The 13,257-nt window shown below is 41.0% G+C and overlaps 1 pseudogene; it reads right to left on the minus strand.

Annotated features, from left to right (window-relative positions):
- Positions 1-7,760: 7,760 nt before the first annotated feature.
- LOC113904226 lies at positions 7,761-8,658 on the minus strand (annotated as a pseudogene).
- Positions 8,659-13,257: the final 4,599 nt, after the last annotated feature.

Raw genomic sequence — 13,257 nt, forward strand, 5'->3', positions numbered from 1 at the left:
TATACTTTGGCCAGTGGTACCTGTTAATGAATTCAAACAAAGATGGTCCCACTCCAGATTGTTACTGGCATTTGTTATCTGACATCTATGAGTATAGCTGGCAATGTGTGCACTTTAGCTGAAACCATAGTCAACAGTACCACATCCCCGGGGAGACTGGACCATTACAGCAAGCATGTGGGTCCTGCTGCTCTTCTGCCTTCCAGGTAGAGGCAAGGAGATCGGCACTGAGATACTGTGATCCCAGAGGTGACCTAGGATGAGTTTGTCTAAATATTTCTCACTGGCTTACCAAGGGAGCATCCAAGTTAAGTCTTTAGTGGTTGTAGGGCCTTGTTGTGGCCTGAGCCATTTGTCCTGCTCCAAGATGCTTCAAAACCTCATTCAAAATAGTACTGATGAGCCTATCTTCAGGGAAGGAATGGAGATGCAGACAGAGAACAGTCGTGTGGACACAGTAGGGGAAGGAGAGGGTGGGACGAATTGAGAGAGTGGCCTTGGCATGTATAGCACTACCATGTGTGAAACAGATAGCTGGTGGAGAGCTGCTGCGCAACACAGGGAGCCCAGGCTGGTGCTCTGTGATGACCTAGAGGGGTGCAACAGAAGTGGGGAGGGAGGCTTCAAGGGAGCGGACACACACACACACACACACATATATATAAATGATTATGACTGATTCATGTTGTTATATGGCAGAAACCAACACATCACTGTAAAGCAATTATCCTCCAAATGAAAAAAAAAAGGTTTGGATCCCTGGTGAAACCCTACTAGACTCAAGTTTACCAGGAGATTTGGGTAGGAACAAGGTTGATGGACTTCATTGTTTATAAAACCAAGAGTGCTAATAAAAGAAATTGAGCTTTGAAAGCTTCAGGTCCGAGGTCTGCTCATAGTCAACATTAACCAGCTTTACTTGGAGTGCACATTGGGTGAAACGTGGTCTGGCTATAAATGTAAGCAAGTTCTGTAAGACAGGAATATGAAACATTTGTACCCCTGTATAAGGGCCGTTTCCTTATAAATGTACTTTTAAGGTCCGTCTAGTCAAGGCTCTGGTTTTTCCTGTGATCATGTATGGATGTGAGAGTTGGACTGTGAAGAAAGCTGAGCATCGAAGAATTGATGCTTTTGAACTGTGGTGTTGGAGAAGACTCTTGAGAGTCCCTTGGACTGCATGGAGATCCAGCCAGTCCATTCTGAAGGAGCTCAGTCCTGGGATTTCTTTGGAAGGAATGATGCTAAAGCTGAAACTCCAGTACTTTGGCCACCTCATGCGAAGAGCTGACTCATTGGAAAAGACTCTGATGCTGGGAGAGATTGGGGGCAAGAGGAGAAGGGGACAACAGAGGATGAGATGGCTGGATGGCATCATCAACTCAATGCGGATATATGAGATGCCTGAAATTGTATATACAATTTTGTGTGGGTATTTCTGAGAAGAAAGTGTCTAGCTCTTCTCAGAGTCTCAAAGATGTCGGTAACTCCCTCACTTCATAAATGAGATCATTTGAAATGACCACATTATGGTGTATATAGTTCTCAGTTTCTCATTCGGTCAATTTTCATTAATAAATATAGGATAAATGATTGCCTAAAAAAGGCAAAGAAATATTTGACATTTAGGAAGAAGCAGAGTTACAGTGTAACTCTTGTTTTGGAAAAGATCACCCTCAAAAGACAATTAACAATACAAGGCTATGAATTATGACTACCTATTAAGTGGTATGGGTGGTGGTGATTTAGTCATTAAGTCATGTCTGATTCTTGCAACCCCATGGACTGTAGCCTGCCAGGCTTCTCTGTCCATGGGATTTTCCAGTGGTATGGGTAAAACATGCTAAAATAATTTAGAGGGAGGTAGGATCATTGCCTCTGGGTTGTTGCGCAGGAACTTAAGTTGAGCCTGGAGATGCAACAGCAAAGCCTGACTGTTCAGCCACTGTGCCCTGGGTGTTTTCATCTCAGGTATTAAATAATGAAATATTTCTGTGTCATTGGTTGCAGTGTCCCCCCAAGCCCACTCCAGTGCTGCTACTGCCCTGGCCATATCTCTACCAGGAATTCCCAGCAATTTCCCTCTTCCCTCCACCTTCTAGGATCCAGTAACTGTAGGATTGATGCCTGGCCTGGAAAGATCTAGACACCATTCCAGCCTTCTGGCTAGAGCTTTTCTGGGGGTTCAGTGTCCATTCTGACCAACTATTGATATGTTACATATCACTACCTTTAAGGTATGATATGTGTTTGATAGAAGTTCATGTGTACCATCGTATGACTGAAGTAATTGAAAGGAAAAGGAAAACATTTCAGGAAGGGGAAATGGTGAAAGAAACAAAACCAGTTGGTTGATAAGACTATTCTGGAGTTGGAGGATAGCTGACTAATTTGGTTGGATATAGAGAAAAAGAATGAATGAACAATAAAGTTGAAAAGATGAGCTATAGCCAGCTTGATGAGGAAACAGTTTGGGCCTGGAAGCATGGGAAGGAGGCTGAGTCTTGCACTCTGGAGTATGGGCTGTATATATTAGATGTCACTTGCAAATGCTTAAGGTGTGGAATGACATGATGACAGCAGAACTTTTAAAAGAATAATCTGGCAGGGGTGTGTAGGCTGAAAGGGTGAAGGAATTATTAGCAAATAAATTCTAGATGTAAATTAGCCATCATGAAAATTCCCCTCCCTTTTGGCGCTCCCTCCCACTTCCATGCCACCCATCTAGGTCATCACAGAGTTCCCTATGCTGTACAGCAGGTTCCCGCTGCTGCTGCTGCTGCTAAGTCGCTTCAGTCGTGTCCGACTCCGTGCGACCCCATAGACAGCAGCCCACCAGGCTCCCCCGTCCCTGGGATTCTCCAGGCAAGAACACTGGAGTGGATTGCCATTTCCTTCTCCAATGCATGAAAGTGAAAAGTGAAAGTGAAATCGCTCAGTCGTGTGCAACTCTTCGAGACCCCATGGACTGCAGCCTACCAGGCTCCTCCATCCATGGGATTATCCAGGCAAGAGTACTGGAGTGGGTTGCCATTTCCTTCTCCAAAGGTTCCCGCTAGCTGGCTATTTTACACAGGGTAGTGTGTATATGTCAATCCCAATCTCCCAATCCCACCCTCTGCTTCCCCACTGTGTCTGCATTCCTGTTCTCAACATCTGCATAATACAAGAGGGTGTGAAGAAAAAGAGACAATGGCTATGGCACAGAATGAAACTGGGTGGAATATTTGAAGTGAAGTCTTAAGAAACCTGGACCATCTGGTCACAGTGTCCCTAGGAGAGGGCAGATGAGGTTAGTGGCCACAGAAAGGAGCCAGTAAAGAAGAACATGGAAAACTGTATTGCTGCTTGGGGTATCATCAGGGTAGTAGGACAGTGTGTGTGTGTGTGTGTGTGTGTGTATTAGTCCCTCAGTTGTGTCTGACTTTTTGTGACTCCCATGGACTGTAGCCTGCCAGGCTCCTCTGTCCGTGGGATTCTCCAGGCAAGAATACTGGAGTGGGTTGCCATTTCCTTCTCCAGGGCATCTTTTTGACCCAGGGATTAAACTGGGTTCTCCTGCATTGCAGGCAGATGTTTTTTACCATCTGAGCCACCAGGGAACCAGTAGAATAGAGACTAGAGCTCACATACACAGAAAATACCACTCAACAATTACTTATCTATCTTATGTAAAGTTCATAAGGTAACATGAAAAAATAATTGGGAGAAACAGTGAGAATATGAATGAATCTTGAACTTGTTATTTGACTGACTTGTTCTTACTTGTTCTATGTAATTCTAGACCAGCAAGCAAGCAAATCTTGGCTGTCCAGCGTTCCTCCTCAGCAGGGAATGCACATTTCTGGAACACCAGAAGAAGTACAATGAACAACCACTGTGGTTAAAGTCATTGCCTTGGTGACCCCGTGAGATACGAAATTATATTTAAATTTTCTAGTTATTTCTCCCATCTACAATCACTTCTCATCTCACGATTACCTCCTATTTCACAATTACCTCTGAAAATCAACTCAAAATCCAATATTAATAATATTATTTTTATATCTACTATTCAAAAAGAATTTTTATGTACATTAGCTCACCAAACACCTTATAATTGTTAGGTAGAAGTTATTATCTTAATTTTAAATATGAGGAAACTAAGAAACAAAACCTTAGAAAATTCAAGGAAACATGATCAGAACTCACATTTTTTTGAGCACCTATTTTGTGTCAGATCCATCACATATGCCCAGATTCACAGAGCTGGTAAGGGTCAGAGCAGAGACTATGCCTAGTTCTCTTGGAGATTTTAAGTTGGTGCAATTTCCACAACAAGCCAATCTACCAGTTGTTGTTCATCTACCTGAGAAAGCTTTGAGTATCGGCAACAAAATTAGAGTTCTTATTCTTCAAATGATTGAAAAACAGCTGAGGTCAAACTTCCAAAGGCAATAATGTTTCTATTCCAATTCATAAAGTCACCAAGCAGATCTAAAGGACACTTCTTTGTTTTGTTTTCATTGGAGATGAAGATGTTTTTCCTTTATAATTTCTCTGGAGGAGTTCAAGCATTTAGAGGGATGAATTACCTCTGGCTTTATGTGTCCAACATCATCAAACTGCCCCATGCAGATATTTTGTTATTAAAATGAGCTCTGTGTGTGAAGTCATTCTATCTTGTTACAGGGGACACCAGGGCAAGCTATTTAGAATAAATTGAAATGAATAACTTAATGAAAGAGAAAAGAATATTCCTTTCAGGATCCCCGGATACACTAATCCTGTTCTTTTTTTCTGGCTTCTCCTTACTTCTTCTTTCCACTTTTGCATCATTTTGATCCATTCACCCTCATGGCTTATTCCTTCCTTTCCATTTTCAGAGTAGCTGTAATGGCAGCCTAACTGCACACAAGGAGACTTTGTCCTCTGAAATAGATGGCATGAAAGACAGGAACTGCTGTTGTCCTGACTACCATGGACACCAGGAAATGCCTTGCCTTCGACCCATGAACCTAGGCCAACAGGCTGGCAGACAGGAAAAGGTCTGTGTTCCCTGACTGAGCCACACAGTCAGGAGTGCCACTGGAGGGTCCCTTCCACTCCTTCTTTGTTCTCCAGTGAACTGGTTAGTCTACAGCCTTGCTACTCAAAGTATAGTCCAAGGCCTGGCACCGTCAGCATCACCAAGCAAGGTTCAAAATGAAGAACCTTCACCCCATACCTGTGGTATCAGGATTTGCATGTTAACAAGATCGCCAGCTGATTTGGATGGGCATTAAAGTTTGAGAAGCTGTGGTATACAGGGTGTTCTCTTACCCACAGATACATTTTCTTTTTTGTGACTTTGGGACATGATTCAACAGAAATCATATACTACACTGAGATATATCTTAGCGGAAATTATGTCCCTACGTATAACTGGGTACACTAAGACCAAATAGAAAACAAGTTTAACTTAGAACGTTGAGCTCTTTGCCTGATATATTTTTAATGCTCTGAATAGATGGGTGAATTTCCTTGTTGCCATGACTTGACACCTCTTGTAGAGAAATATTCAAACCAGGGGAATAATCAGAAACAACTTATTCAAACACCAACCCAAATCTTGCTACTTGGCAATTTTTAGAACCTCTCATACAGCTTCTTAGGCAAAAACAAACTATAAATTCCCAAATCAAAAATCACAGATGGTCAAGCAAATTAAACTTCTTATCACATTTCTTTAGTTGTTTCCACTATGTTTATGCACGTTCTCTTAACTGCTGAGCTCCCTGAGAAGCCACAGTGATCTATTTGGATGCTTTGCCCTATTCTTTCTCATTTGAGATTTTTGGTAATAACATAATTAATTTAGAATTTAATATTTTGATTTTTCCATCATTCCAAAGCTATGTTCTTTTTAAGCGCTCTGAAAATCTCAAGGTTCTTTAAGCTTTTCCTCCCCTGGGATCTTAAGTTTAAGCCAAAGGTTGGATTTATCCTCCTATCACTTCACCCTGAGAGAATTCTGTCAGAAGCAGTATTTGGTTTGTAAGCAAAGCAAGAAAACGCCAGCAACATTCTCATATTCCCTCAAAATAATTTCTATAATATAATATTGAGGTTTATTGCTTGATACCTTACAGGCTTGGATATTAAGGATTAGTGTTTATTTCTGAGCATCTATTTCATGAGCAAAACAATTACTTGTTCTTTTCAGCATTGTCCAAAGACAGTAGCTTTATTCTCTAAATACTTAAACAAAAACCAGAATTTTCTGACTGATAATTTATGTTTATATGGGAAGTTAGTGGCCCAGGCATGATTTAAGAAGGTAATGTCCTTTATACGTTAATTTTATTATTGTTATTTTACTTGGATTAACTTCTGTTTCTAAATGCTTGATCAATCTCACAATGTTTTATGCACTTAGTCAAACTTTCATACACTAACATGAAAACCTATTCAAAGGGGTTATAACATTGGACCCAGAGTATTTGACTCCTATTTCTGTATTTAACTACTAGTTAGAAATAAGTATTTATATTGCATGTACTAAGTATAGTCATTTTACTGTAACAGCAGGTGACACAAAAGAAATAAAAAATGGTCTTTGTCTTAAAAGTATCTTTTTAGGTAGGAAGACAAAGCAGAAGAAATATACAAGGAAAAAAATTGGAAAAAAAATTCTCGCCCATGTATAAGATAGTAACAGAAGGGAATTCCCTGGTGGGTCCAGTGGTTAGGACTCTGCAATTTCACTGCCAGGGCATGGTTTGATCCCAGGTGGGGAACTAAGAATCCCTCATGGTGAAGTGAGGCCAAAAAAAAAAAAAGGTAGTAACAGCTACCTGGGCTACCAGTGTCAAGCTAAATAAGCACTTTTCCTGGGTAATGCACTGTGCTTAGCCTTTGACATGTAGCAGTACCTCATTCACAACAGCTCCATTCTACAGAGGAGAAAAATGAGGCTGGGAAACTTCAGTAACTTGAAAGTGGTATTCAAATCAACAACTCATACCAATACCATGCTCTTTATATAGTATTGCCTGCCTGATAGTGAGTGAGTGAAGGTCACTCAGTTATGTCTGACTCTTTGCGACCCCGTGGACTACATGCAGTCCATGGAATTCTCCAGGCCAGAATATTGGAGTGGGTAACCATTCCTTTCTCCAGGGGATCTTCCCAACCCAGGATTGAACCTAGGTCTCCTGCATTGCAGGGGGATTCTGTACCAGCTGAGCCTTCAGGGAAGCCCTGCCTGATAGTAAGGGATAGAATATTTATTTTCTTTTACTTTTTAAAAAACCTGTTGTCTACTATTTTATTTATTTATTTTTTTACAGCTTTGTTAAGATACAATTGACAAATAATATTGTGTGTGTTTAAGATGAACAAGGCATACAAAGTATTGATTTGTTACATTTGCACAGTATCAAATGATTACCATAGATAATACCTCCATCATGTCATGTAATTATCATTTTCTCTTTGTGGTGAGAGCATTTAAAATCTACCATCTTAGCAACATTCCTTTACTCTAGATATTTCAATTCAAACCTCTTGAAAACCAGAATGTTACCTAATTCCTTTGTGGGCTTCCCCAGTAGCCCAGTGGTAAAGAATCCCCATGTAATACAGAAGACTCTGGTTCAATCCCTGGGTGAGAAGATCCCTTGGAGAAGAAATGGCAACCCACTCCAATATTCTTTTTTTTTTTTTTTTTTTGCTGCTTGTTCAATAAGTTTATTACTGTCTTTATCTGAAAAAATCTTGCTAGGGAATTGTGGTTTTGTTTAACTTTCGACAGCCCGTTCCCAAGCTCTAAGGAAGCTTGCCTTCTTCTGAGCTACCCGATCTTTCTTCTGGGCAAGTGACATTTTGGGACTGTTCTTCCTCTTCTTTTTAACTTCTTTCTTAGGCTTCTTCTCACACACTGAATTCTCTCGTATTGGAGCATGAGCTTTCTTATACATCTCCATCATGTCTGGAGTTACGTTCGTTATGTACTGAGAGAATTGTTTCTTGTAAGCATCCTCATCTTCTTCAGTTAGGTAATACATGTAATCTACAACATTCTGCCCCATGATGTGCTTTCGGTGTAGCACTGAATTCTTTGCTTTCTGAGTCATAACCAGGGAACCGTTTGTACTGTGAGGGATAGACAAGCCTCCATTGACAGCTCCCTTTAGGGCCTCAAAAACTTAATTCCTGGTAGTGGTTCTGGCAAGTCCTGCATCTAGGTAACAAGTGAAGGCACCAGATTGACCATCAGTGCTTTCCACATTGTATTTATCTCCAGTCACCTTGACTTGGCCTTCATACATTTTGTCCATACCAAACCTATTAATAAGCCTGCCGGCCAGCAGCAAGCTAGTACAATATGCTGCAGCAAGATTTGTCAGCCCAACCTTCACACCATGTTTTGGGAGTGCGCGAGCATAAGCTGCACAAGCTATCATATCTCCTTCTATACAGGCATAAGAAATCTGACAAATAATATCTCTGTTCGTTACAAGAATGATCATTCTGTATTTAGGTGTGTTGTACCTATTTTTATCTTGGATTACCAAGTTACTGAGCATAGTTGTCAGTTTTGCCCTCTGGCTGTCTTCTGAATTTCACTTTGTATCTCTTGAAGTATCTCTTTGTATCTCTTGTATCCTTGTTCTTGACAACTTTAACAATCCCCATCCTGCCTAACAGAACCCTGACTTGGTGGCTTGCCACAGAGCTGCAGGACCAGCGCGGTTTCGGAGGTGGAAAAGCCTGGCTCCAATATTCTTGCCTAGGAAATCCCATGGGCAGAAGAGCCTGGCAGGCTACCGTCTGTGGGATCGCAAAGAGTCAGACACGCTTAGCGACTAAACAACAATAACAATTCCTTTGTATCACTCTGTACCCTGCACAGTGCTAGGCGTGGACGGTACAAGTGTTCCAGCTTCCCCAAGCATGAACTGCAAACAGGATTACCAAAATCATGGCAACAGCAGGATAAACTTGGTGTGCTAGACCTTTTCTAAAAGAAAGAGCATAACATAAGAGGTTATCAGGTGGTTTTTTTGTGGTTTGCATACCCACTAAACTCTTGGTGCCTCCCGAATTGTTTCTTTCTTTTGGGATTTTTCACCTGAACTTTGGTCTCAGTTCACTTCCTCCTGCCTTTAAATGTGTATGCAAGCTAAGTCGCTTCTGCCTCTAAGAGACAGCTCTGTCTTCACCTGTTCTGTGGAGGGAACATTCCCTGACTTCTTGAGGTAGAAGGGACTGCTTTCTCCTTTGTGTTCTTCTACTCCTAGTATCACACTTCATAGCACACGTGGGGCAGTATGTAACACTGATGTGTTTGTGTGGGGGTGGGGGTGAGGTGGTACATTTATGGGGAAGCCTGGGAGAAGTTCATTGCCATCTAGTGGGGAGACAAATCTGTAACACAATATACATCTCACATCATGGCTGTGTAGATTTACATGACATGTTAAGATATATAAGTAGGTAGACAGGTAGGTAGATAGATAGAAGGAAGAAGTTTTCCTTGACCTTCATAGGATTCCTGGCTAGGTCTAAAAATGAAACTGACAAAGACAGATGAACAAGAGAAAAGCACACAAATTTATTTAATGTAAGTTTTACATGACATCAGATCAGATCAGTCGCTCAGTCGTGTCTGACTCTTTGCGACCTCATGTAACACAGCACGCCGGGCCTCCCTGTCCATCACCAACTCCTGGAGTTCACTGAGACTCAGGTCCATCGAGCCAGTGATGCCATCCAGCCATCTCATCCTCTGTCGTCCCCTTCTCCTCTTGCTCCCAATCCCTCCCAGCATCAGATTCTTTTCCAAAGAGTCAACTCTTTGCATGAGGTGGCCAAAGTACTTGAGTTTCAGCTTTAGCATCATTCCTTCCAAAGAAATCCCAGGGCTGATCTCCTTCAGAATGGACTGGTTGGATCTCCTTGCAGTCCAAGGGACTCTCAAGAGTCTTCTCCAACACCACAGTTCAAAAGCATCAATTCTGCGGCGCTCAGCTTTCTTCACAGTCCAACTCTTAGATCCATACACGACCACAGGAAAAACCATAGCCCTGACTAGAAGAACCTTTGTTGGCAAAGTAATGTCTCTGCTTTTGAATATGCTATCTAGGTTGGTCATAACTTTCCTTCCAAGGAGTAAGCGTCTTTTAATTTCATGGCTGCAGTCACCATCTGTAGTGATTTTGGAGCCCAGAAAAATAAAGTCTGACACTATTTCCACTGTTTCCCCATCTATTTGCCATGAAGTGATGGGACCAGATGCCATGATCTTCATTTTCTGAATGTTGAGTTTTAAGCCAACTTTTTCATTCTCCACTTTCACTTTCATCAAGAGGCTTTTGAGTTCCTCTTCACTTTCTGCCATAAGGGTGGTGTCATCTGCATATCTGAGGTTATTGATATTTCTCCCGGCAATCTTGATTCCAGCTTGTGTTTCTTCCAGCCCAGGGTTTCTCATAATGTACTCTGCATATAAGTTAAACAAGCAGGGTGACAATATACAGCCTTGATGAACTCCTTTTCCTATTTGGAACCAGTCTGTTGTTCCATGCCCAGTTCTAACTGTTGCTTCCTGACCTGCATACAAATTTCTCAAGAGGCAGATCAGGTCGTCTGGTATTCCCATCTCTTTCAGAATTTTCCAGTTTATTGTGATCCACATAGTCAAAGGCTTTGGCATATTCAATAAAGCAGAAATAGATGTTTTTCTGGAACTTTCTTGCTTTTTCCATGATCCAGCGGATGTTGGCAATTTGATCTCGGGTTCCTCTGCCTTTTCTAAAACCAGCTTGAACATCAGGAAGTTCATGGTTCATGTATTGCTGAAGCCTGGCTTGGAGAATTTTGAGCATTACTTTACTAGAGTGTGAGATGAGTGCAATTGTCCGGTAGTTTGAGCATTCTTTGGCATTGCCTTTCTTTGGGATTGGAATGAAAACTGACCTTTTCCAGTCCTGTGGCCACTGCTGAGTTTTCCAAATGTGCTGGCATATTGAGTGCAGCACTTTCACAGCATCATCTTTCAGGATTTGGAATAGCTCAACTGGAATTCCATCACCTCCACTAGCTTTGTTCGTGGTGATGCTTCCTAAGGCCCACTTGACTTCACATTCCAGGATGTCTGGCTCTAGGTCAGTGATCACACCATCGTGATTATCTGGGTCGTGAAGATCTTTTTTGTACAGTTCTTCTGTGTATTCTTGCCATCTCTTCTTAATATCTTCTGCTTCTGTTAGGTCCATACCATTTCTGTCCTTTATTGGGCCCATCTTTGCATGAAATGTTCCTTTGGTATCTCTGACTTTCTTGAAGAGATCTCTAGTCTTTCCCATTCTGTTGTTTTCCTCTATTTCTTTGCATTGATGGCTGAGGAAGGCTTTCTTATCTCTTCTTGCTATTCTTTGGAACTCTGCATTCAGATGCTTATATCTTTCCTTTTCTCCTTTGCTTTTCACTTCTCTTCTTTTCACAGCTATTTGTAAGGCCTCTTCAAAAGGAAATGAAGACTCATGGGAATTCCCTGGCCATTCTGTAGTTAGGACTCTATACTTCCACTGCAGGGGACGCAAGTTCCATCCCTAGTCCAGGAACTATGATTCTGCATGCTGTGTGGCATGGCCAATAAAAAAAAAAAGAAATGAAGACCCACAGAAATAATTAGACCTGAGTATTTTTATGCTAGATTTGATGAAGAGAGGATAGTCATGGAAGAATATAATAGGTTAGAGAATATGAGGTAATCAAAGTAAACTGGGGAAAACTTGGTAAAGCCGATTTGTTAGGATTCTTCTCCGGGTCCATTTGTCTTTGGAGAAAGAATGCTCCTTTCCTACAGGTATAGAGAGAGCACCTCTCACAGGAGGTTCTTTGAAACGTAATAGTGGGGAGAAGGAAGGTCAGAGTAACTGTTTTAGAGCTTCTATTGTTTTCTCAAACTCCTTCCACTTAAAATAGTCGATATCCAAGGTGCCATATTTTGAGGAATCAAGTCCGGGACCCCATCATTAGTAAAGCATAGTTCAAATTGCCCCACTAGAAACTTTTCAAGATTTAAATAGCTGTTTCCTGAAAAATAAAAAAGAATTTAAAGGTCAAGTTAGTTTGATAAATTTAAGATTAAATAAAGTTAAAATCTTAAATGTATGCTTTAATTTTTCCCTGCAATATTTCTCAAAGCTCTTAATGTGTGGATGTGCATGGTGAACCTCCCAAGTGTGAATCCAGTATGCAGGATTTCCTAATCATATGTGCCCATAGAATTCCTTCTTTTTTCCTGCCCTATAGAACACAACACAGAGTTTGATTTCATGGTTGAGAATAGAGAAAGATATTAATGTCATCATGGATTCATTGCCTACATTTGGATCAGCATGTTCAGTTTCCTCATCTGCAAAATGGGGATAATACTTATTTCATATTGCTGTTGGCAAATCAGAAAAGGTTTATAAAATGCTTAGATGTTCTCAGTAGATCTTTGCAATTACGACTATTAACAATAATATATCTGGGATCTATTTATCTTCAGAACCTCAGTGCTTTGCAGAGTCTTGAATCTGAAGCTGAGTTGAGTTCAGACTGTTACACATGGCTCAGCTTCAGCATGTGGGTGGCCCAATGGCTTCTCTCCTATCTGTATCCTTTGTCTTTTAACAATATTGGAGTCAATTTTAGATGAGTCCCATTGTGTTCACGGTCCTGTTGCTTAATATCTTCTTATAAAAACAAAAATAAGATAAAAGAAGAAATGAGGTTTGAACTAAATTTCTAGAGTTCGTGTTCTCTAAAATTTTAAGGGATGGAATTTTCCTGGTGGTTCAGGGGTTAGGACTCGGTGCTTTCACGGCTGTGGTCCCATGTTCAATTCCTGGTCAGGGAACTCATATCCCACAAGCTTCACAGTGCAGCCAAAAATAAAATAAAAAATAAAATTCTAAGGGGGACCAGAGGTAATTCTCAAGCTGTATCAAGTAGCATTTTGTTGCTCTTTTGACTGGGTAGCACAAGTGTCTACACACCACTTTATTTTTTTCAGTTAGGAAGCCCAACGCAAACTAGATTGCCATCAATATTCTTGATATAAAGGAATTTGATTTTGGTTAATCTTTTATCAGATAATATGTCAGTTTTACATATGACTATACAGCCCTATCAACTGGAATTTCTGTCTAGAAGTTATTTTCATGCATCAGCTCCCTGACCTATTTACAGTAAGTGCAGCTGTGGGGTGGTTCTCTATGTAGGATTCAGAAACACTGCCGT

The sequence above is a fragment of the Bos indicus x Bos taurus genome, chromosome 2, assembly GCF_003369695.1.
Source record: "Bos indicus x Bos taurus breed Angus x Brahman F1 hybrid chromosome 2, Bos_hybrid_MaternalHap_v2.0, whole genome shotgun sequence".
NCBI lineage: Eukaryota > Metazoa > Chordata > Mammalia > Artiodactyla > Bovidae > Bos > Bos indicus x Bos taurus.